The following is a 25,900-nucleotide window of genomic DNA, read 5'->3' on the forward strand; positions in this document are numbered from 1 at the left end:
CTGCCCACCAGGGCCCGGGGCCGTTCCTCGGAGCTGCTCCCCAGGCAGGCGGGCCCCAGCCCCTGTGCTGGCAGGGGCTCTGCCTGCCCAGGGCAGGGCTCCACCATTGGACCAGCTTAATTTCATGGAGCTCCTGATGGCCCCTTCCTCCAGGCTGTCTGTAGTCCCTCTGGGCTGTGGCCTGTTCTCTAGTGTTTTGTATCACCCCCCTGCTCCCATCCCCCAGGCTGGGGTCAGCCGCAAACTGGGTAGTGCCCTTCATGATCTCATTCAGATCAGTGGTAAAGAGATACGAGTCCTGCCAGTTTTCCCTAATTACAGCAGTTAGCCCTGCCAGTGGGAAATCTGTAAGAAAATGTACCCTGAGCTTCCATGATCACAACAGAGAAAGACAGTGTGGATTAGAAAAATGCCTTTCAGATGAATAAATTGTCTTGTTTGTTTGTTTGTTGTTTTGTTGTTGTTGTATTTTCTAATACACTAGTTACTTCCCTACATGTGCATACTCGGACATGCAATGTATACATATATCCAAAAAGTCAGGATAGCATGGGATGACTATGTACCAAGACTGGTTTGCCTTTGTGTTCTGCCCTGAATTTCCTCCAGGTGTGTGAAAAAAGTTGCTTCATAGCTTTTGATTTCAGGCTTGTCTTTCAAATGAGTTCGTGAACTCTTTTGTAATCCTAATCTGTTTAGACTATAAGGAGTTGGAAATGGGAATCACATCATGCAGTGTAGTGCTTAGAAAAGTGAAGCTCAGATCACAGAGGAACTCTCTAGAAATAATTTTTAAAACTGGTATTATCCAAACATAAAACTTTGAGCCCTTTCCAGCCATTAAGTCTTATTCCTGAGCATTATTGTTTTAATCCTTTGGGTTAAATGTTGTAGGTATCATCACTGAATTGATGATATGCCTGGGTAGCCAGGTATATTGTGTTTCTGATTCCTCGTTAAAAAAATAAAAAAATGGCGGTGGGGGGATGGGAGGACTGAATAGGATCACTAGACTATAGCTGTGTACTTCTGTAGTGCATTTACTTCAATACTGTGTAGACTTAAGACTGTTTTAACAAATTATAAAGGGAATTACCAGCTAGTGAAATTTGAGTCAATGTTCACCTTTAGCTAGTGTGAGCAAAACCTGTAGCAGCAGGAGACAGTGCTGTCTAGCATTGTCCTGGGGTATGTATTTGGAAGAGAAAATACGTAAGAGCATTCAGAACACAGTAGTAATAGGTGTGTGTTTGGGATGACAGGAGTAATACACTGACATCTCATCTTTGGGAGTCTAAAATTAAGTTATTTCAGTTTCAGCTCAGACCCTGAGAGTTCATATTATAAAATCATTACATATAATTTAGCACATGAATTGAGAGCTGTTGGCTCATCAAGGTTTGATTTGCCTGGGACTGGATCATTCTGTCCCCTGGAGAGACCATGCTTCCTCTGTATCAAGTATACTTGTATTAGTTTTCATGCAATACATTGCCTTTACAAAAACAGCAAAGCATTTACTTCCTTTTTTTTTTTCCCCATGTTTCTGTGGTAGTTATTCCTTTTTTGTTAAGAAAAAATATTAAATAGAAAAAAAAAAGCCTCTCAGGCAGAGAATGGAGAAGAAGGAAACAAAGGCATGAATTCTCCCCCAGCCACTAACACCCTGTTCTTTTTCTTGAAGCTTTTTAAGGAAAACATGCATATGGTTTGACTTTGAGTTTCTGGAGAACACAACTAGGACTTGAGAAATCTGGATTGTTTTTAGCCATGGCATATCTTTGGTGTAACAGCGGATAAGATGTTAAAAATGAGACAAACAGAGATACTGAAGTGCTTTTTAGAAAGCTCTGTAATCTTTACTGGGCTCATCACAAAGAGCTTGCTCTTTGAGTGTCTTGGTTTTTCTGTTTGTAGCTGTCTATGTTTCTGTCTGAATGATCCATTAGACTTAAAGTGATTTCTCCATGCTGTGCTTCCAGTGGTTTCCCAGGAGCTTCCTAGCTCCTTTTCCTTTTAGTGGTATGTGGATGGAGCCAGTATCTCTTTTCAGTTTTGCCCAGTGATAGGATTAGAGGCAACGGCACAAACCGAAGCACAGGAGGTTCCGGCTGAATATGAGAGGGCATTTCTTTACTGTGAGGATGACAGAGCACTGGGAGAGGTTGTGGAGTCTCCTTCTCTGGAGATATTCAAAACCCACCTGGATGCCATCCTGCACATGCTCCAGGTGATCCTGCTTGGCAGGGGGGGTTGGACTAGATGATCATCAGAGGTCCCTTCCAACCATGGCCGTTCTGGGATCCTGTGATCTGCAATTTCAGCATTGAAATTTTGAACATCATCATAGTTTTTGTGGCTTTCTCTTTAGTCTCCTCAGTTAATTTGTTTCCCATCATAAATTCCTGTTTTGCATGTGAGAGACTTAGAACCTGCTGAACTCCCTGAAGTTGTTTTATGACTTCATGCTTTAGCATTTAGCTTGCTCTTTTGGGCAGTTAGAGTGAGCTACAGCATTACCTACTATTGTCATTTATCTATTTCCTGACTTTCTGTATGCTTCTTTTAAGCTGCCTATTTAAACTGTTGATCTCAGAAATCCTCATATTTTTCCTTTTTGATTGGGTTTCTCCTTACCCAATAAAAGCTCTGCTTCCTTTGCCTTTTTGCACCGAGAGATATTTCAGTCCATTTCCTACCTCATGTTGCAATCTGTAAATTTTCCCATGTGAGGTTGTCCTCATGCTTATTTACATGCTTATTTTACTTAACGTTAGCTTCTTTTCCCATTAGCAGCCTGTCTTTTAATAATAACTGGCAGATGAAGGGTTATAATTGTAGAGAAACTAGACAAGTTATCTGGTCAAAAGACAAAAGCAATCATGAAGATGATGGCTTTAATATATATATTTGTATATATATAATGTTTATAAACAGGAGGGTTTAAAGTCTGCTTTTTCTGCCATTTTGCCCAGCATCTCATCTCTTTTGTTAAGCATGCAGATTAAGATTTTTAAAAAAATGCTAATTTTAAGCTTCTAAATACTTACTAGGAATGGGAGTGATAATCTTTCATTTTGAACATATGAAGATGATTGCTGTGGTCTCTTTCTTGAAAAGAAGTTGTATAAGTAACTTCACAGAGTTTTAGTAATTATTTTCATGCTTGCTTCTCTTGAGTTCTTGACAATGGGGAATACAGTACTTCAGGAGATAAGAAAAAGGGTAGGTGAACTTAAATGAAGGATCAATGTGACATGAGAGTCAACATCCAAGAGGCTGAGTGTTTAGCAGCTGTTGCTGATGCTAATCCGAGTTCACAAACTCAGGGAAAACTGTTTAGAATCAGCGTGTGTATTCTTTGTCGTTGGGGTTCCCCCTTCACTCCCTGCTCCCTGGTTATCCCCCCTCCCCCAAGTCCTGTGCCTAAGCCTAAATTTAAGTCCATGAGCTTGGGTCCTAATTCTTGACTCCTGAACCTTAAGTATAAACGTGATGATTCTATGATTCTGCGATCCTATATCTTCATAAATCACTGTTCTTAATTTGCCAGATGGACACTGTAATTAGTTGGATTTGGTTTTTTCCTCTTTTTCCATTTGTTGCTGTAGAATTGGTTGGCTACATACATTTTACTGCTTCCTAAGTAATCGCAGTGAAATTTGTCTAGAGCTGTGGGTTTTGAATTGGTCTATATATAACTAATATTTCCTATAAACTTTTTGATTGACTAGTGGAAGTATTTAAAATCTGTTTTGAAATAAAGACCCCAGATATTTATACAATTGGTGATAAGTAAAGACAGATGTAAGACATAAATTTGCTGGCTATGGGTTGCCTGTATTGGTTTCAACTGCAATTATTATGCTGATGTGGGAGAGCAGACATATGTTGAAGAAGTGGAGCATTCCATAACAATTTTGTGATGTAATGGAGCAGTCTTGCAAAAGTGTCTTTGCTGCTCTGAAGGAGAAAGAACTATGCTGTCAAATAATGGAATAAATATGTTATTTATCCTATCCTGGTCTTTTGCCGAAGTCAGTTTCTGGTGTATATTCATATATGCTTCTGGGACAGCAAGTTCTTTTATTTCTCTAGATTAGGAGTAACAAAATCACTTTGAAGGGCACTTTGAACAATATTTCTATACCTAGACGTGTTCCATCATACACATATTCTCTCATTTAAGGGCATCATTCCATTCCCACGTGCCCATGATCTTTCCACCCTCAGCTCTTCGCCCATGTTTCAGAATGCCTGTTAGTTTGTTTTTCCATAACATAGAAAAATAGTAGCTGTAAGATGTACACAGCCACTTATCTTCTGTAATGCATGGCTTGTTGACTCAATTTTGCTTGAAACACAAAGTGCTGTGACAGGTTGCAACTAGTAATGTGCTACTCCACTTGTGCTTTTTAAAGATAAACCTTTTCTCTTAGAAAAGTTAACAGAAATAAAGACAGCAAGTTCATGTAGAAGATCAAAAGCACTTCAAAAATTTAAGAAACTTAAAATTTTATTTCTTAGAAATTGTTTAGCAAAGACTGTTGTATTTACTTGTGGATTACCTTTGGCAAAATTTTAAGTGTCCATGAGGCAGAAGTATTGTTGGGGATGATGTTCAAGATATCCAGCTTTTGTAGTTCCTCCCATCTCAGGAACAGGTATTCCTTCCCTCTCTGCCCTATTGTAATCAAGCAACCTACCATTCAGAGACTGCATGGGCATGAATTTTAATGTCTGACTTTTACTAGTAATTAAGCCCATGTTATCCTCCTGTCCAAAATGTTTGTTCTTTAGTTAAGAGCATGAGAAAGAACATCCAAACTGCAAAGTGGTCTTCTTGCTTCCTCACCTTCTATACAGGCAGACTGGTGGAGCTATTTGATGGTCCATCTGAGCCTTGCATTGTGCACCCAGATGCCATTTTGCTGTTGGATGTGTAGCTGTGACAGACACTGAGCAAGAAAATTAGTATGGCTCCTTGCTGCGAAAGCCTGATGATGCATGTTCAAAGGCATTGTGAAATTTGTGGGTGTGAAGATCTGTGTCAGGGAGGCCTCTGAAGTTCAGGCTAGTCTCCAGCTTGTCACACTAATGGACAGAAGCCATGTAAGTAGACCTTGAGTCCTGTGATGTTAACCCTTCATTTTTATCAGTTGTTAGTAATTCTGTCTGAGTCCTTGAAATGTGTACTACTGAATGCTCTGTCTCGCTAGCAGCTGATTTATTTCTGAATAATAGTGGTAGTAGTGATTTATCTACTTGACTAAATGGTGAAAATGTTTAATTTTATACTAAGTAACAAAGTAGCTTAAAAAATCTCCATGCGGCATATTTTCTAGTATATTTTCCCCCTTGTACTCTTAATTTAAAGGAAAAAAAAAAAAAAAAAAGACTCCAAGGCTCAGCTTGGCCTCAGGAACAAAAGTGCATCTTACACTGCTGTGAGTTACTCCTAAACTGCTATATACATGTTCATCTGATCTCTGTCTGTTTGACTTAATTAAAACACTGGAATGTTTGTTCAGAAGATAAGAACATTTCTGGGAGTTATTTAAATTAGTAAGTACTCTGCTTACTGTCATTAAATGTCTTTCCTCAATCCCTCCTCCCCTATTCCTTGCAGTACATAGCAATAAGTGATATATGACTATAAAATAATAATAGGTCACTGGTAGTTGAAGGCAAAAACTAAATGAATGCTGAACCTCCTCACCATTCATTTGGAAGGTTTAGTATGTGGGTGGTTTTTTTTTGTTTTTGTTTTTGTTTAAAGCCTTGTAATTAAAAATCCTGTTTGTTTTACTTTTTTTTTTTTCCATTTTATATACAGTTTTCATTCCATTCTTATTTTAATAGGAGCCAGCAATTGTATGTCCTGCTGCCTGCTTTTCCTCTTTCCCTTGTGGCAGTATTTGCAGCAGCAGCTGATGGTCATACAGAGGTGCCTCAGTGAACACCAGGCCCAGCATAGCTGTGTCATGGGCTGTTTTAGTCACGCAGTTTACCAGGAGCCATTCTGTGAGGTGCTATACATGTTTTTCTGGTAACATTCATGTCTCTAAATACCAGCACTGAGAGAAATTTTCACACTTCTTTCTTTGAGAACATAACCTCCCTGGATGCTACTCTTTTGCACAATTTTCCAGCGATTTAAAGTGTTTAAACCTGACTGATGCATAATTAGGCTACTTCATACTCTTATTCCCTGTTGAACTGACATTTTTTTCCTTGCCTTCTGATTTTTTCTTGCATTTTAACAGTATCAAGACTTTGGCTTTAGGAAGGTTGTGGCTTCTTTCTCTTTTGTCATTAACTTTGGATCCTGACACAAACAAAACAATTTCTTCAGAGAGGAAATTAATGTGAGCCGGAGTGATACAAACAGTTCCCCCCTCACCAGCCATGTATCTGCCTTATTGAGTTAGCTTCAGTTCTCCAGGCTATCATGAGAATATTTGCTTAAGCTTTAGACTTTAGGATGTTTATAGGTTCTTGGAAGATCAAGGTCTTTGTGGTGCATTTGTGCTGCAGAGAGGACGAGAGTTTGGTGAGGTGCCTGTTGTAGTGCTGACAGAAGGAATTAATTTCACCTTATTTCAGTCTCTGCAAAGTTGTAGACTACCTGAAAACATCTTTCAGTTTAGTAGTAATAATTGGAATAGACCGATAATTAAATATTATGATTGCTGAACATTACCATTTGCAGACTAATCTTAATTTGAATACATTTTTTCTTCCCCTTTGTATGAAATATTCAGCAAGGTTTGTGTTTTTCCATTTCTCAGATTTAGTATTGCATGGAATTTATTTTATTCTTTTAAATATGAGCGGCTTGATGTTTTAGCTGTCCCTGTAAGGCATCCAGCTGCTCAACCTCTGTGAAAGCAAAGCATTGTTTAATGTTTCCTGATCACCACGTGAATATCAAGTGCAAAGGAAAAAAATGGTACATCACATTCTTTTGTGTTGTTAGTTGTTCTTATAATTTCATTTGCAAGAGAAAAAGAGGGACTGGGAGGACTTTCTACATGTCATAAGTAATCCTTTTTGTCAAGAGGTTAATAAGCTTATGGAAATTCCTGCTGTTTACAAAATATGCAAGGGCTGGTAATCAAATATTTAAGGCTTCTGCCATTCATTTCATACCTGGTGTCTTGAAATAAACTGGAGAATACAATTTTGTTCACTGATGTGAGATGTGATAATTCAAAGTTAATTCATAAAAATCCACCATTCTTACCAAGTTAGTTTGTCTGAAGCATTTCATAATTAGAAATTTTCTGGAAGACATGTTTTTTATTAATCCATACTTTGCTGTCTAGTGAAAAACATCCTTCCTCCCTTAGGAAGGATTTAGGAGGAGCTAAATTTTATTTTATTTTTAATAGTGTTTTGCAAACAGAGCCAAGTGGTTCAAAACAGTTAATTAGCTGTCTATGTAGGAGAATTATCTCCCCAAAATTTCACTGTTCCTTTATATGGAAAACTGACTGCAAGTAGTGATTGTCATGTGCTTCCCTGTGGATAATTTCTGTGGGATCTCTTCACTTAGCAAATATACAGGGCTACAGGCTGCGGTAGGGAACATGTACAGTACCGTATTATTTGAGGAATGGTATATTTTATTTACACAAACTTAGTTCTGAGGGGTATAATTCAGGCTGTCACTTTCTGTTTTGATTAACTGTGCAACTTTAGCATTCTTCCTACATATTTAATTAAAATATTTCTTACTCTGCCTTAACACCCCTCCCTCCCCCCCCAGTGCATTTCCTGAAAGTACAAAGAATTTTCATTGTTCTTTAGCAAGTACATGGTCTAGGTGTGGCTTTGCTAGACAGTGCTAAAATATATTGTCCTACCTCACAAGGAATTGGTATCAATGAGAGATATCATCAGGTAATTTTATATATGGTTGAAGGGAGTTGCAAAATCTTCTCCTTGTGCTTCATACTTGACTTAACCTATCTGATTGTTGCTCAAAGGGCAAGTGCTCACCTAGTCCTCAACAATTTATCCCCATTTGAATGGCCAACCAGATTTGATCAAAGAGCAATAAATATAGGTGGCACACATTTAGGGTGACTACTATGCCACTTGCTACGCTGAGCAAGAAGCAGGATGGCCTCCTACCAGGCTGTTCAGGCAGTCAGTCATCATCAAAAAAAGACTCCTCTACTAAGTATACAAAGGAGATTGCTGATATTTAAACAATTTGTTTATCTAGGGAAGGTTTCTAAGGCTCCTTTCTGGAAATGATATGCAGGGCCCAGCAGGATAACAAGCATTGAACAGTGAGGATCAATGCAAAAGCCTCTGCATCTGGTAAGGACTTTCAGCTGGCTCGTTTTTCAGCTTTTCCTCATTCTGAATGTTGCATGCACTTACGCTTTCATCTTTGTATTTTTCCTGTTCAGACATCTCTACGTACAGCTGTGTGTGCTGGATAATACCACATTGTTTCCAGTGGCTTTATTTTCACTGAGGGTTTTCTTTTTTCTTGATATGAATTGTGTTTCAAAACTACTTGACAAGGCTGTATAATACCATTCATGAAGCTGAATAATTGGAGAGGGGGAGGGGGAAGGGGGAGGAGGAAAGCTGTACAGGTGTAGATACACAGGCAGATTATTTCAGATAGCAAGAGCTGCAGAGGAGTTGGTTTATGCAGCAGAAGTGCTGAGGTTATGAGGAGAACAGAGAAGGGAGCCAGCTTGAGAAGAGTGCAAGTTTGTAGCAAGGGGAATAGAAAGAGAGCAGATCTGTGAAGTATTTTGCATGAAGTCCATCAGGAGCTTTACAAACCAAGAAAGATACTACTTATGCTGTGTCAGGTTTCTTTCCACGCAGATGTTGTGTTAGCTCTTGGATTGTCATTATCTTGGATCCCTTCAGTATGACTAATATTGCACAAATTTCAAGCCTTATTTTCATCTCTGTGCATGCTCAAATGCAAGGAATAAGCCTTTAAAAGCTTTCTCTATCACTTGTCCATCCACTACTCCAAAGTGAAACCCCAAAACGTAAAACCTACTTCTCTTACTTGGTTTTAAAAGAACAAGCAGGGGCAAGCATCCCTTTGCAGAACAAAACTAACTTGTGTGCTTTGCAGTTCCAGCTACAGAACTGTAAAAAAAAAAAAAAAGTGAGATGCTCCTTATATTCTTTTGTGTGATCAGAATAAGGAAAGTGATTTTTTTAGCTTCCTTGCTGTTCATCTGCAATAGCTGCTTTGACTCTGATCCGTGTTAAAGGAAATGTAACTGGGAAGAGGCTGTGGACATGAGTACATACCTGTAATAATGCCTCTTAAATGCCTGTCCTGTAAAGAAACTCCCATGTTTCTGTTCCTCTTGAAAAACTTAGTCTGGTTCATTTTGTTTTATGTTCCATGCCTGTGTTTCTGTGACGTTCCTTTCTCTCCTAGCAACAGCTTATTTGGGAAGTGGCTTTTGATGCTGTATGGTATTTAGACAATGTGTATTCAGTGCCATGATCAAACCTGGCTTAGTGTAACTAGCCAGAGTTGCAAGCATATGGTAATGTCCGTAAGGAATTAAACTAAAGCCTTGAGCACTGGGCAGAGTCTTTCCAGAAGAGCAGAAGATCTGTCAACAGAATTGTAGCCCATATGTAATTCCTACAAATCTGTGAGTGGGAGATGCCAATACTTTTTAGACTGTGCATTAAATATCGTTGAACAGCTGTTCTGAGAGCCTTTCATTCATAGTGCCATTAGCAATGAATGAGGTATTATGCTCTCTTTCCACATTTTTAAGTGAAGTGTAACAATATGTTTGAGAAGGAGAGATAGTGTAAAACATACCCTGCTGCCATTTATGTTCCAAGACAGTTTTTTGTTCTGGGGTATCTAAAATTAATTATGCTCAAAATAAGTATTGAGTATACAGTCTCAAGTATAGAATATGGAATTACACAGTGAGTATTGTTTGTATTTAATAAAATCTCATGTAGCAGGGAGAATTTTTCAGAAACAACAGTTCTTGAGATCTAACCTTACCATTTCCTTAGGGCTGTACTGTCTTTCTTCTCAGCATTCCTTTGATATGCATGTGTTTTTATCATGTTGCTTTAGAAGGCTGCAGTGAAAATTGAGTGTGATGCTTTCCAATGTCCGATTTTGGAAACTTTGGTTAGTCTACTCTTCTTACATATCCTCTCAATTCTCTCCTTGTTTTACACTAATGTGCATTAGTTTCTGGAGTTTCTTGTGTGTCTTTACTAATTATAGAAGAGTCCTGCTTGTCTAGTTTAATGTAATTCTGATGCGTATTCAGATAAACTTGTATAAAAGGATCCCACCTGATATCCTGTTAAAGGTCACATAAGAGGACTCTATTTTTCCCTTGGGTCACCCACAGATGCAGTGCACTGACAAAAGCCCAGGTGCATGCATCTCAGACATCAGCCTGTTTGTACCTTTGTTGGCCTTATGGTGTAGAGATAAATTTATCATGCAATGTATGAGCTTCTTGGTCTCTCTCAACCGTGGTGGTCTGAGCCTAACAAGTAAAAATAATATTTATTTATTTATTTAAAAGAAAGCCTTGGAAAGGAGTGCAAAACAGCATTCTTACATCCAAACTCCTAGGGCTTAGGAAAATACCTTCCTGCAGACTAGACTTGTCTGTCAGGGAGCTTTTGCAACATCCTCTTAAATGTCTGATACTGACTGGGTGAGGGTCACTGGACTGAACCACCAGTGAACCTTTTAATTTCTTGCTCATGCCAGAAGTGTGGCTTCCAGAGTCTTCCAATACAAAGGAACTTAACATTTAAAGATATTCCCTCTTTTGGTTTACTTTATTATTTGCCAAAGAATGGGCTAAAATGTGTTCATTTTGGATCTCAATAGAGTGGAAAAAAATTACATTAAGATAGTAATTTTGAGGCATGTTCATTCATCTACCACCATCTTATCTACCTAACAGTAATTCTGTTTATTATATCATTTAAAAGTGTTTTTTAAATAGTGTTAAATCCATAAAAGGTGGCCTACAAGGCATTCCAGAGGGTTTGCATTTTATTCTTTTTTTAGTTTTTAATTTGGTTGATTTGCATGCTTTGTTTTTATATATGTTACAAAGACTTGTGATGTCGCTTTATAAATGATTATGGCTGTGCTTATTCTTGTTTTCTTTTTGAAAGAAAAGTGTGAGTTAAACATGAAGTTGTCTATGCTTTGGGTGGAGTTAGACCAGATGACTTCCAGAGGTCATCTGGAATATCAATGATGATAAAACATTTTAATGAAAGGTTCGTGTTGTCTTTTGAGCTTCTATCTCTTTAGTTTGCCTGTGCAGCACTTTTGCATGAAACCATTTTGGAACATGAGATATTCCTGGTTTTTGTATACAGGCATTATCATCTGTGTGTGCGTAGGTCTGGGAATGAAATCTTAAGACTCCTGTGTCATCTTAGTAGTAGTCACTGATTTATGCAAAGAAAAATACGGTCAGTTGAGTAGCAGGTCCTTTTTGTCACCGTATCAGACAAACACATCTCTTTGTCCTGTAAAATAGACCTGTAGCTCAAAGTAGCAAATTCTCAGCTTACTAAATTCTGCTGCCGTATTTCTAAGTTCAGTATTTCAGTATTATTATATATTTATAGTTTGTGACACAGAAACACTTATTACCACCAAGTGTCACGTTCATTATGAAAGCATCCACTTAGCGGGTGCAATGATTCAAGAAAAGTAAGAGGACTAGCATGATTCAAGTCATTTCAGCCAAAGGATTAAAGAGGACAGTAGAAGGAATTGTAGAAATATCAAACCAAGATGATTACATAGTTTGTAGGACCTTATTTCTGAACAGAATTTGTCATTTGTGCTTAGATGTTAAATTACTGAAGATTAAGAGAAAATATGCTAACCAAAATGATGTAAAGAGTTTGATTTTGAGTTGAAGCAGCTCTTGGGCTTAATTTGAAATGTTGCTGGTTTTTGATCTAAGGTGATATCTGCTCCCCTTCACTTCTCTATTTTAACGCAGTCACCAAGCCAGAGAATTCAATTACTCATTTAGTTCTGCTTTCAAGCTCTTAACATGGTTATGTTAACCATATAATCAGACATTTAAGAATGCTAAGCAGATTAATTGATCATAAAAATATTATCCTGTTCTACCAACAAATTACATAAGATCTAGAACTCTGAAATAATGTACGTTTGAAATTGAAAGAACAATAGAAGCTGAGAGAAAATACACTAAACAGGGAAAGAAAGGAAGAATCACGAGAACAGGATTGAAGGTTGATAAATAACCATCTGGATCATCTTGCTTTCAATATCTAGTCATCTTAAAATCTTAGGTCTGGAAAGGACATATGGTGTGATCTGTATTAATTCTTCCCTATCATGGTCAAGCATGTTATGCATTCTTCTTTATAAACCAAGTAAGATTCTAATTCTTGACTTTGTGAAAAAGTACGGAACTCTGAAAGCATTGAAGTGCTTTCAGTGTTTGGTTGAAACTTTCCTTTAAAAAAAAAATCAAGATTTGCTTAATAATAATTTTAGTCTGGCTCTGGTTAGTCCTTATCTTTTCATTGTGTATATGGTTAATTCTTTGGTCGGAGGTACTCATCAGGCTGTGTGTTAAATTCCGTTTATTTGTTCTGTGGCAACAGAAATTACTATGGCTTTGTCTGTTTGTTATTATTTCAGAGTAATTGCCTTTTTTTTTTTTGGTCTGTTTTAAGTTCATTCCGTTGCAAATTCAATGGAAAGAATGTCTCAGGCAAGGGGAAAACGTCAAATAACAGGAATAATGGAGTATGCATTCTCAGATCGTGACACTGGTTGTCTCCAAAGTGGCTATCAGCCTTTTGCTTTTATTTTGGTAAAACCATTAAACAGTCAGTTCTGTTCTAAAATGACTCCAAAAAATGGAAGCTGTCCGGCTTGTCCTTGAAACGTGTGAATGGGCTGATGCAGGGTTCGGCAGCTCACCTCTCCCCAGACGGCGAGAGTGCTCTCCCTCCTGGCTCTCCAGCCGAGCCTCTGGCATCCGCTTTCAGCAGGAATGACCCCGTGCCAGACTCTGTGGAGTCCCTGGAGTGCTGAAGCCTTGAAGATTGAATTTAAACAACAACAAACCAAGTAAATGTAACAAAGAGAGCTTGAAAATCTTCCCTAAGAGTTTTCAAATGGCTTGCACACTGATCCAAATGTACTGTTGATGCAATTTTGTTGGAACTGGGAACTTTGAACATTAGGGGATTGCTACCACTGTTTGTAAAGCATGCATGTTGGATAAAGTGGGCTGTTGATAAAGGTGCACAGCTTTTTCACTCTGCCAGGGACAACTGAACCTATATGAAGCTGTAGTTCAGAAACAGATTTATTGTTAAATATAGGATGTTGTTAAGGAGAATGTTATCCTTGAATTCATAGAAAAAGATGACAAAATTTCACGTATGCCGTGCTAGTGACAGTAATGGTTTGTCTCTGTTCACTGATTGAAAGTTAGATGAGTCTGAATTTAATGTATGTTTTACTGGTTACTTCTTTGTTGCTTTGTTCTGCTTGTTTTTATGTTCCTCCTAGATTCCTCTTCAAGGCAAAGACTATGTGAGCACTTGTGTTCAGAAATAGAATTTCGTCTTTCTTCAGGAACTCCAGACTAGTTCCTCCCTCACAACCCCACTGAAATACATGATTTTTGCAATATGTGTAAAACTGCTATGTAACTGACAAGTTGGTTTTTGTCCTATTACAAACCACAGCTCTTTTGGAAAACTAAAGTTATTGTAAATAAGTAGTTGTTTCTGAGTGTACATACTATCAATCTATCCAGTCTTAATCTATCTCAAAACATTTCAGTTTTAAGTTCTTAGTTTTTAATTAGGCTGGAGGAATTTGCAAGGGCAGCAAATACATTTGGAGTGGATCTGTATGTTTGAAAGAGATCCCTTTGTGATTTGAGAAGTAGCTATGATGATCCAAGAATGTAAAATGTCTTCGGAGTCCTAGAGGTAGCCCATTTTGCAGGCTTACTTTCCTCTCTCTCTCCCTCTCTCTCCCTCTCTCTCCCTCTCTCTCTCTCCCTCTCTCTCCCTCTCTCTCTCTCTCTTTTTTCCTGTTTTTTCCTCTTTTTCCTGCACTGCATCAGATCATCCAATTTTAAAAGCGTGCATCATTTCCTATCTTTTCCTGTTTCTGTAGCAGTGTGGAAATTGTGCAGCCCTGAAAGTTGGCACTGATGTGTTGGAAATGCTGTTTCAAGACCTCTTGTGGTCTTTGCTTCATATGAAGAATAGGTTAAAAAGTCAACCAGTTCCTACAGATGCATGTCTGACTTAACTGCCACGCGCTTTCAAAAATGAGGAGAAGAATGAGGAGACCCATTTCTGAGTCTGTGGACTGAACTTGGGGAAAATTTGACCCAAGCCCAATAATGTGAGCCTGAAGCTTGTAACCAACACTTTCTTCCATCAGTTCAGCATAGGAAAATATATAACCATTATTCTACGTGCAGTCTGTGCGGTTCTGATACAGCTGTTTTTACTGGAAAGTAAGTTGTTCGCTTCACCCTTGAGTCCAGAAAGGGCTCTGTGTAACGTTGAATTTGCCTGCACCTTCTGGCATATTTATTAGTACATCTTCTGAAGTTAGCTGTTCTGCTAACTAGTTCAATTAGCTGAACTGCTGTTCTGGTGTGTAAATGCAGTAAAGTAATGATGCGTGCCTAAGTACCAGGGAACAGAATTGAGCTCAGATTTGGCATCAAGCTCTAATTTTAGGCACTTCCTAGTTTTTTTGTTTGTGTGTGTTTTGTCGTTGTTTTCTTGTTTTGTGTTGTGTCATCCCCGCCCCCCCCCCCCCCCCCCCCCCCCCATCTTCGTTCTGTTTTCCAGGCACTTCATCCAGTGGTGCTTTTGGGTTTCCCTGTTCTGAGACTACTGGATCACCTGGTTTTGGTTGGCTTTTATACATTTTTTCCATTGTTCTGAGTAAACATTGGGACAATTTCTGCTCTAGCCTTTGTTCCTGAGAGGTGTTTGGGGTAGGATTGTAAAAAGGAAAAATGAATTGTTTTCACTGATGTTCACTAGAACTCTTAATAATGTCTAGGCTTTAATTTGGATCCAAATGTGAGCACATCTTGTATTTATTTTTTGGCTAGCAGGGCAAAGTGTATGTTTGGAAAAGGATTCAGATTACACAGAGGCTGCTTGGACCACTGGCTTTAGCAGATGGAACTGCTTAGCAGATACTCACCCCCGTTCTGTGTTCCTCCTTAAAAGGTTTTTGCACACTAATGGCCAGCATTTAGATAGTGGTATTTTAAATCTCTTGTGTGTAAAGTTGAGAAATAATACAACAAATATCATAATCTGCGTAGTCTTCCTCCACCCTTCTGCAATAATTTTGATTATAAAACCAAAAAGCTATTCATTGATAAAATCTTTCCCGAGCAGGGGTCATTTGTCCATTTCCTGAGCCATGCATAACTCTGAGAATACTGTTTTTCTCAGGAACAATTCTTCCTTTTTGTAATCTCTGTTCTATTTTCCATATGCTGTCCCTGGATTATTTCCAGGAAAAAAAAATGAAAAAAAAAACCATACCAGAAACCCCCCAACCAAACCAAAGATACCAGAACTCACCCACAATTTGGTACTTTATAGCCTCTGCTCTCAGAGTTGCATGTAAGTACCTTTATATGGGACGATTGCCAAACGCTTTTCAAACACTGACATGTCAAAGCTCCAGTTTCTTCCTCATGTAAGCTATTTTAGACTTGCAGCAGCTTTAGAGTCCATTTACTTGATTAAGAATAGTAGAATTTGGTCTTGGCTTTTTCTTGTGCATCTATAACTTAACATGGAAACATATTTTTGTTACTTAATTAGGTTAGTTACATATTTTTGTTACTTAGGTGTTTTTTTGTTGTTGTTTTTTCAAACAAATGCTTTTTTACTTCCATCACTTACAAGGTTTATTTGAACTAAATTATATTACAACAAATAAATAGAAACAGTACTTCTGCCTAATACTTCTGTCTTATGATAGCAACACACTCTACAAACCTCGGATTCTCCAGTTTTTATTTGTTAGAATTACTGTACTTGAAAGCGACTTGCTGGGAAATGGTGGAGCATGGTTGAAATCTTTATCTAATTATATGCAAAACTGGCATTCAGATTGCTCCACCGTCAGCAGGATAGTCAGCCCGGAATCTGAGAAAGAGAAGTGCTAGAGAGATAAGTCATGTTTAGGGGAATGGGAGGACGGTGAGAAACAGGATATGACACAGAGGCCATGGGAAAAAGTAAAAACTCCTCATTTGCCACAAACCCAGATGCTCGTGCTGAAGCTCTCCTTTCAAAGCGGAGATTGTAGGTCTCGGTGAGGTGGGCACAGTGTGGGGGCTCTGCGTAGGCACAGGGGCAGCTATGAAGAGCAGTTGCCATCTGGGGGCCCTGTACGGTGCACTCGTGTATGCTGCTGGTTTACGGTCTGCGCTTAGTATATGATGAATGGTACTAGAATACAAATAATTATTATTAATGTTTGGCAAAAGCAGCTGCTTGTAGAAGCTGGGACAGTCACAAAAATGAGTAATTTTATGCTTAGAGAAGATTTGGGCCTGGAACAAAACACTGGGGATCTAAGGAGGAGCCCTTAGTGTTGCTAATAAATATCTACTTAGGCAGATTTGTCACTCATGTCTCTGAAAGTTTTGTGGCTTGACGAAAAGAACGTTCTTTTATTTCTTGAGCAGCTGTTCTTCTAAATGGGTGCAGCTGTACCAAAGTGTCCATTGACACCAATTGCTTACTGATTTAGTGGATTGGTTGTGGGGGTAAGTGTAGTCAATCAAGTAGAGCATTTTTTTACTGGCAACTAAGGCAAATGTGAAATTGAGAGCTGAGGTTTGCTGCACTGGAGCAGGCACAAACGCAACATATCTGTGACATTGCTGTGAAAGCTTTTGTGGGATATGGATGTTGATTATAGTTTGCTGTTAACTGAAACAGATTCACTGGAACTCTATCTGTTTATTTCAGCGAGGGCATGACCTACCACATGCAACATGGAAGTAATTTGAAAGACTTCCTATGGCAAGAACAACACTGTAGATATGTAATAAAGTGGTTTTATTGTTGTTGTTTTTTTTGTTTTGCCATTGTTGTTGTTGTTATAAGTATGTGAAAACAGGAGCTACTAACTTTTGGGCAATTCAGAGATGATTTTTTTTTCCCTTATTCTAATTCCAGAAGGTTTTTTTGAAAGTTTAATGGAATGTTGTTTAGCATTTTCTGACGGGAGTAGTTTGCATGTCTGTTTTGAAGGATACTTCCCCTCCCCCCAACCATCCCATTCTAACAGTGAACTTCCTAAATTTACACCATTAGAAGAAAGGTTTTATTCTTGTCTCTGCTAATGATTTGCTGAATAGCCTTGAAAGAGGCATTCTATCTTCCTGTTGTAGGGATAAATTATTTAATTGCCTACAAAATGTTTTATAAATTTACAGTAAGGTATTTCAACACAATCTTTGGTAGGTAATACTGGAGCTTTGGATCCTTATCCTAAGGACTTTTTGTAATGGTGAAAATCAGGAGGACATTGCTTCTTCTCAAATTCTGTCAAAATTCAGCTGACATATTGGAAGGTATACTTTTTGCGGGGAGTTTTTTCCTTTTATAAATGACTACAATTTCTAGAAGATAAGCCACTTTTCTAATTCTGCATGCCAGTTAAGTGGTATGCTATTTTAAAACATCTAGATTTATCAATAAATAATACAGGTAATCTCATCTTCAACTACTGTTGCACTGTTGTTCTTGAATGAAGTTGCCCAAACACTTTCCCTTTCCTCATCTGAAAAGAAAACAAAAGTCTGTCTTTTAATCTGGTAGGAAAGTTTAGTTGCTCTGGAGAAAATGGTATCTTAAGATCTTAAATTTCTCTCAGTTTCACAAGTGTGGGTGGCCAGGTTGAGGAGGGAAATGCACATTATGTTTTCAGTTTGGAGATAGTGGAGAAGAAGGAGCATTGGGTGCTCACTACTTACTAGACAGCACAGAATCCACAGGCGAGCGGTGTTTTAAATGGCTCCATGCTTCAGACTTCTGGATTACCCTAAGCAGCAAACTCTTTGTCTCTTGTGAGCCAAAACTGAGGGGAATCCATCTTCCATGTGCTATGGAAACCTGCCAGATGTGACCTGTTGGTGAATGCACTTGGCGATACATCAAGCTAGCTGCATACTTATAATAATAATGATAATAATAATGCTTAACTTCATAATTTTCTAACAGAAGCAACTTGATGCAATTCTTGGATGCTTTGAGATAGTGCTTTATTCATACAAGCTCAGGAAATGCTACAGCTGCTCGATAGTTTTATGTCTTTTTCTTTTTTTTTCTTTTTTTTTTTTTAATCAGACGTGTATCCAATTAAAAGTTAAGTTAGATTTAGATTTTTGATGTTGTTTTGAAGCCTTGTGTTAAATGAAATTATGAACCAAATACTAGACTTTTTACATTTTCCATTTTCAGAGGGATTTTGTTTGGTGAAGATTTTTTAAGGAGAAAAAATAACTACCCCTTAATTTGTTGCCTGTACTGTTATTTACATATGGGTGCTGAAACTGGCAATCCCTCTAGTTTGTTGTGGCCCCGAGAGAGGCTTCTGAGGTCTCACCACATAGCAACTACCAGAGGCATAACCTTGCTAGCGCTTTCAGAAAGTGACAAATCATCTTCTGTTTGGTAAATGTCTGGTAACGTTTACTGTCACAGATTTTAGTGCTGTAGTGCTGAAAAAGCTGATCACATGCTCAGGGTACTTATCAGGGTACTTAATCTCAGATAATTGGGGTGTTTTTATCTCTTTCCAATTGAGTTTTTTTCCTGTTTTTTTTTTTTTTTTTTTTTCTTTTTAGCTCTCTTAGACCTCACTTTGAGAAAGTTACGCTGGTGAGTTTTTTGTTTGTTTTAATAGATGTGCCATTCACCTTTACATTTTCTCCCTTTTATTTAATTCCTATTTGGAATAAAATCTATGAAATGTTTTTGTACTGTACCAGGACATGGCAAGCAGATTGATTGATATAGATTAAAAATTCAGTCCCAATGTAAACCACTGAAGTCAAGCGGAGTTTCTTTTACTTGTTACAAGACGTTGTCAATGCCACTGTGGTTCAGTGGGTAGAAGAAAGCTTCTCCAGACAAGTCTGTTTTCCTTTCTGTCTGTTAGTGCTTAACTTATCTAAAATTCCCAGAAATTACTTGTTGATTTAAATTCTCCTAAGGATTATAAAAAGCTGGGAATTTTGAGGTCTGCTTGCTTTTTGATGGCATTTATAATAAGGTGGAAACTTCAATTTTTTAAAAAAACAAAACCAAAAAAAACTATTGCTGTTAACATTATTCAGTAAATGTAGAACTTTTTGCATTGTATTTTATATGTTTCTATTGTCATTGCAAGGCCAGCTACTAGTTTCCTTTCCCTCACGTTCCTACAGTAGACACAAATACACCTTCTCCCTTATGCTTGAAGAGACCCCACATCAAGGACAGAGGAATGTCCTTGCAAATTCAAAATGGCAACACTTCTTTGATAATTTCCAAAAACATTTGATGTTTTTGTGACGAACAGAATGTTCGTTTGCATGCCTTACAAGTGACACTGTTTTGTGGTGCTGCATACTTTAAAGAGTGAGGTGAAACATCTGGAAGACAAAGGCTTTAAATTAATTTGATATGCCTATCAAGAGAATGTGCTCTTTTAACACTTGCAACCCTGTATGTCTTGGGTCATTGCTGTTTTCATTGGTTTCTTTTTTTCTGGCATTATGTAAACTATGGTGATACCTACTTTTGAATAACATGTAGTGAGTGCATATTGAGAATGTAGGCAATGCACAATGGCATTGGTAAATATGAGTGAATACAATGTATACTTCCATAAGCTACTGCAGTGTGTGGAGGTCCATATATAAATCTACAGACAGTGGGCACAGATATTTCAGGATTATTGGAGGATTATTGTGGAAAACACAAAGCTGTACAATATCTATTATTTTATATTTTCTGTATTTTATTTTTGTTTGGATACTAGGGACCATTTAAAATCAGTATGTATGTAATTATTTCGGGGCAGGGATGGAGTTTGATAGACCTGAAACTATTCCATAGGTTTGTGGAGTGGTATATAACATAATAAGAAACGTCCTTAAAAATGTCCTTTTTTAGGGTAATGCTTTGCTTTGTCGTTGCAATAGTAATAGATTATCTTCGGTTAAGTCTAATCATATGATTCTTATCAAGAATCTAATTCATGGTCTCCTTGTTCTGGCCATGACTACTGGATTTTTGGGTCTCACCATATGCAAGAGCTTTGGCTCCCTGTCTACAATTCAGATCATTTCTCCTTTTGTTGTCCTATGAAATGGTTGAAACAGATGTCCTCCTTCAGCTGCTTTCCCTATTCCCTTACTCTTTTTTTTTTTTTCCTTGCCCTTATTACGAAGCAACTATGGTATTTACTACTTTTCTGTTTAGTCCTGTGTTTGTTCTTCTGAATATTTATCCTTCTGCCACAATCACACCAAAAACAGTGTATAATTGTTTCAAGTTCCAGTAGGTATTCTTTATAGATAACTTTATTCGAAGCCCACAGGAGCAATCAAGCATTTTTTGACAATGTCTTTTATTCCTGCTTTATGTTGAACAGCTGAACCCTATACCTTGCCTATCCTCTACAATATTTTTTTTAGATCCACTGACATCAATAGTGACAAGAGAGTTATTTATTTGTGGATTTATAATCTCCTTCATTTAGCTGGACAGTGTTTTTTGCACAGTAACTTCATTTATGTGTGTTAAGCAGGTAAACCTATGTAAAAGCAGAACAAGTTCAGTTTATTGTATTAATCTGTCTCTTCGTATATGCACAGCAGTGTCTGACATTTAGATGTTGGATTAGTTTCTTCGTTTTGTTGTGGGGATGGGTGCCACTTGGTTGCTTCTGTTCTTGGCCCTGTTTCAATGCAGTCTGTTTTGCAGTGTATGGGAGGGCATGGATTTTGTAGTTGCACAAAGAAATAAGGAAGGCCCCAGGGTTTGGGGACAGGGTGCCTTAAAATATGCTTGCTGTTGGGTCTGAAGCTGGGAGAGAGCAGTAAATGTCAAATACGTTACATAGCCAAAAACTAAAATTGCTAAGAAAAGAAAATGACTTGTAATTGAATTCTGTAAACCAATAATAATTTCAAGCGTCATAACTGTTTTAATTCACTGCTCTTGACTATAAGTCATTTCAGCCATTGGTAAACTTGAAGTCTGTGGAAACTACCTGAATTGTGGGCTAGGGAATATCAGTGATGGGGGGAGAAGCTTTTCAGCCTATCTGTTTGGAATTTAGAGTATTCCCTAATTTTTAGTTGCTGGATCACCAAGCAGACACATATCATAAAATGCATATGCTGCTATCATTTTAATGATATTGTAGGCAGAAAGATAAATTGAAACCTTTTTTAATTTAGAGGGGGAAAAAGAGTGGGAGCCTGGGGGCAGCACTGCTGTGCCAGTTATATGTGAGCTTAAAAAACAACAACAACAAAAAAATACAATAAAAAAGCAATACCAGCCCCAACCCAACCCCTTCAATAGCTTATATCGCCATGTATCTGTTGATTTCTAATGGCTCTTTTAAATGACAGATTCATAAACTGAAGTATCCAAAACAAAAGCCATGAAGTTTACTTTGGCCATCTCAAGTAAATTTTCCTAATCTAAACATCAGCAGTGCTTTTCATAAATCAGTCCAATGACGTCGTCTTTTCAATTAGTGAGCTCGGTATTTGTGCTCTGGTCTAAAAAGCTATTTGACCAGTTAATGTTTTAGGGTTTTGTAGTAGTCCAGACTTCTCACCAGCCGCGGTTCCAAGTAATGTGCTTGAAGTGGGAACACATTTATCAATAATTGCCACTATGTAAGTGCAGATAGCAGACAGTGATTAATTTCTGGCCTACTTTATTGCCTACTAGGAACAACAGGCATTGTCTGTACACTTTGAAATTGTTCATAATATGTTTTTCACTTTTTGTTGTTTGGAGATACAGGCATCTACAATTGAATAAGTATTAGCTGTGTTTCTGGGAGGACAAAAAGAAGAAAAAAATACTGAGGAGGCTGTGTTTCCAGGAAAGGCAAAAATGAGACAGTGGTAGAGCTGGAAATGAACCACCTGCCAGCCTGTGTGATAGTGTGTTTTATTTCACGCAACCTGCTTGAACTTCAGAAAAGGGCTACATCAAAGAGACTCAAACTCTGTCTTCCTTTCCTGCGTGCAGGTTGCAGGGATCGAGCCCCTGCAGACAGGGAAACTGCCTGTAGTGCTGGGCAGGGGAACGGTTCATTTACAGCCTGTCTTTTTCTGTAGATGAAAATGCTTCCTCCGCATGCCACAGAAGCAAGAAAGAGGTTTATTCTGATAAGGTTTTAGCAAAATCCACCAACTGCCAAGAAACAGTCAAGCTGAGAAACAGTATTCTTTCCTTAATCGCACCTTCCTCTCCCTATGTGGAAATAACAATAAGGGCTGACATGAGCTGAAAAAAGCCAGGAAATTCAGAGCTGAAGCTTAATTCCTATCCTTAGCTCACCCTAGCAACACATCTAGGCATTGCAACACAGATGCTACATAAGGTCACCTCCTAACAGTCCTGAAGTGTCAACTGTGATTGAATTCTCTTAAAGAGAAACCAAAAATTATTTTAAACACACAAACTATTCCATATGTACGTGTATGATGTATGGTTTTGCTTATGCTAATGAAGAAACTTGCACCAGTAAGTGGTTATGCACTTGGCTTGAAATGTGCAAATGCTTGAAACCTAGCTCTGTGAATCACTTTCTTTCACTGTCCTTTGAAGCAACCTGAGCTTGGGTTCCCATGATATTATTTCTGTTCTTCAGCTTTCTACACACAGTGGTCTTTCACCAGACCTCTTGCTACTTATCATTTCTATGTTTCAGCTTGTGGATAGTAGGAATGTTGAGCTAGACAGTCCTTTTTCTATTGTTTTTTTCTAACTTATTTCTGAGACAAGTTAGAAGCCATAACAATAGTGCCATTGGCACTTGATATGGTTTGATATTAATTCAGTAAAGACAATTTATATCGTAGGAATATGCCACGTGTCTCTCTTGTGAGCAGTGTTTTCATTAGATATTGCACGGGACAATTTCCAGTTTGGTACAATAAAAGATTATGTTGCGTATTGGTGGTTCATTTCAGGGAGATTTTCTGTATGTTGAATTGTATGATGGTCTTGACCTTGGGATACTGTTGTGAAAATATTAGTTTGGTGATTTTGGTCCTTAAAGAGAATCTCCATTGCTTGCATAACTTGGCCAAAATTACTGGGCTGCAGAGATGTTACAGCCTTCCTGGGAGAAGGTCAGTCTTGGAGCACTTTCTGATAACCCAGTGGCAGCAGATCATTGCCCAAATCTTGCTGAGTATTTGACCATTTGTAAAGAAACAGAAGACTGAGTAATTTCTGGATTGTGTTAAATCAAAAAAGCAGAGCCAGCATGTTTTTCTGAGCGGCTGAAATACTGGATTCATGCACTATCTAGTAACTATAGTAGATAGCTGGTTTATCAGTTGCACTGCTGTGGCTTCTGTCTGACCATGCCTTATCTCCCTAGTACTACCGGTTGCAGGGCAAGTACCTTTTTTCATCCTTTATGCAGCTGCTTCTCACATGTCTGAAGCCTTCTCCTTTCACTTGGGTCACTTGAACATGCCAAGGTCAGCCCGTGTGGGGGGCAGAGATTGAGTGTTAAGGTTTGCTCCATGCAAATAGAAAGAGGCAGCAAAGAGGAAGCTGTATCTCTAGAGACCAGTATTAAATAAGTTCCAAGGGGTATTTTTACAAGTTAAATCAAATACTTTAAAGGAACACAAAAAGTAACTTGAGCCTGGAAAGCTGATAACATAGAATTTGTGTGGAGTCTGATACCTGAGTCTGGGATGAAAGCAGATAAATTGGCCTGCATACAGGTGAGGCAAGGTAGCCTGGAATAATTGCATTCCAGCAAAATGGGACAAAGATGGCTTTCAGCACAGGAAAGCAAAGCTAGTGACAAATTCAAAAGATGTAAAATTTTTCATGGGTTCTTTTGCTGAGAGAGTATTACTGACATGGCAAGTGCTGATTTCCCAAACCCACTAAGAATGCTGAACCAGAACAGACACGACAGCTGCGCAGAAAGATGCTCTGATGTCTAAAATGGAAAAGTTTACACACTTGGTTTTTTGTGTGTTTGTTTTTAATGTATATAGGGATCTGCATCTGCACATGTCCTGGAAGGAGCAAAGGAATTGACATATAAAGACAGAAAGTTGTGATTAGTGGCATGTCACATATTTTGATAGTTCAGCAACAACCACAGAGAGGGAAAGATAAATGAAGTGGAATGAAATAATATATGGCTAACTCCTGACCAAAAGTTGATAGGGGCAGGCTGTATGTTCAGGGAACAAATTTTCTTTGTCATCAATCTGACTTACACAATAAATTAAATACAGATTTTTATTTATTTAAGAAAGTAATCTCAGCCAATCTAATCATACAGTTTCTGATAAAACTATAATTTCTGAACTGTGCTCTTGGAGAACTTTTTGTAAATTCATGTTATCTACATAAGCTAAGGATTTAAAAAAAAACAAAAACAAAACAAACAAACAAAAAAAAAGCTTCAGGAAGCCAGGAAGCTGAAAGTCACCTAAATCTTATTGTCAATTGTATGTATAGTAAACTGCCTTGAGCTACGTTTAATGGGTTGAACAATTTCTAGGGACTGTAATTCTAATGAATGAGAATAATTGCATATACCTGGTTTCAAGAATGCAAATGTTTAACAGTTACAAAATAAACTGCATTTCTGAGACTTCTGTGGAGTCATGAGCATACATGTTGTGTGTCAGGTGCTGCATTCTTCCTTCTCTGCAGCATTACCAGGAGAACTACATGTAAGAATACATAGTTTAGTATTTCTAATAGCTTTCTGAGGAGCCTGCGATGAGTGATAAATGTGGCAACCAGACTTTCTTCTTATAGTAAAGTTTTCTTGTTTAAGCTTAACATCTTGGAAAAAAAAAAGTCTGAAAGCAGCATGTTTTATCTAGGCATATATCCTATTTGAAGCTCATGCTCTTATGTAAGCTTATGTAAGAACTTTCCCCAGCAAAATGGAGAGTTCATGTGTGCAAGGGGATAAAAAGCAGCTTATCAGCAACAATTTCCTTTCTCCCCTAGATTTTTTTACGTTTGTACTTGGTCAGGCATCCTTTTCAGTTGCGCTTTCCTTCACTTGTGCTGTCCAAAGACATTTTGGCCATACCTGGAGATTTCAGGTACCTCCTGGCAGTACACTGCTGCCTCAATGCTTTGTGACAGCCCCTAGCGAGAAGGCAGGAGAGAAGAGGAATGCCTTATCTAGAGCCTTTGTTCCATCTTCTTTGTGTTTTATTTTTATTTTTATTTCTATTTCAATTGCCTGTTGCAGACCTTGCAGTAAACACCCCAGTACCCAATGCAGGCTGAACAAGATGGCCAGTTCTCTGTCACTGAGCGTGATGGGGAGATTCTGTAGCCTGAAGAATGTGAGGCTGGGGAAATGGTGCTGGTAGCAAGGTCCTGACTTGGACCTGTGTGTTGGTCTCCCCAGGGAGACACTGAGGGACAGGAGGACATAGCTCTGCCCAGCTGACGCAGTGCAGGCAAAGCCAGGGGCAGTGGTGCCTGCAGCATGCTCCTGTGCACATTCCAGCTGGGCTCCCACACCTCAGCGGCTCTGAAGGTGCCAGCACCCCATGAGGGGTGCAGGAGCAGCTCC

At 38.3% G+C, this 25,900-nt stretch overlaps 1 protein-coding gene across 5 annotated transcripts in view; it reads left to right on the top strand.

Moving 5' to 3' along the window:
• The window catches only part of PDE3A (phosphodiesterase 3A), a 264,104-nt gene that overhangs the window by 95,053 nt on the left and 143,151 nt on the right, over positions 1-25,900 (top strand). The window contains exon 1 of one of the 5 annotated variants that reach the window (XM_066999487.1): positions 8,313-8,331. The exons of the other annotated variants lie outside the window; for them this stretch is intronic. The gene's annotated coding sequence lies outside the window, so the exon portion shown is untranslated. Of the gene's footprint in view, positions 1-8,312; positions 8,332-25,900 lie in introns of those variants that run through there. 5 annotated transcript variants of the gene reach the window in all.

Source organism: Anser cygnoides, chromosome 1, assembly GCF_040182565.1.
Source record: "Anser cygnoides isolate HZ-2024a breed goose chromosome 1, Taihu_goose_T2T_genome, whole genome shotgun sequence".
Lineage (NCBI taxonomy): Eukaryota > Metazoa > Chordata > Aves > Anseriformes > Anatidae > Anser > Anser cygnoides.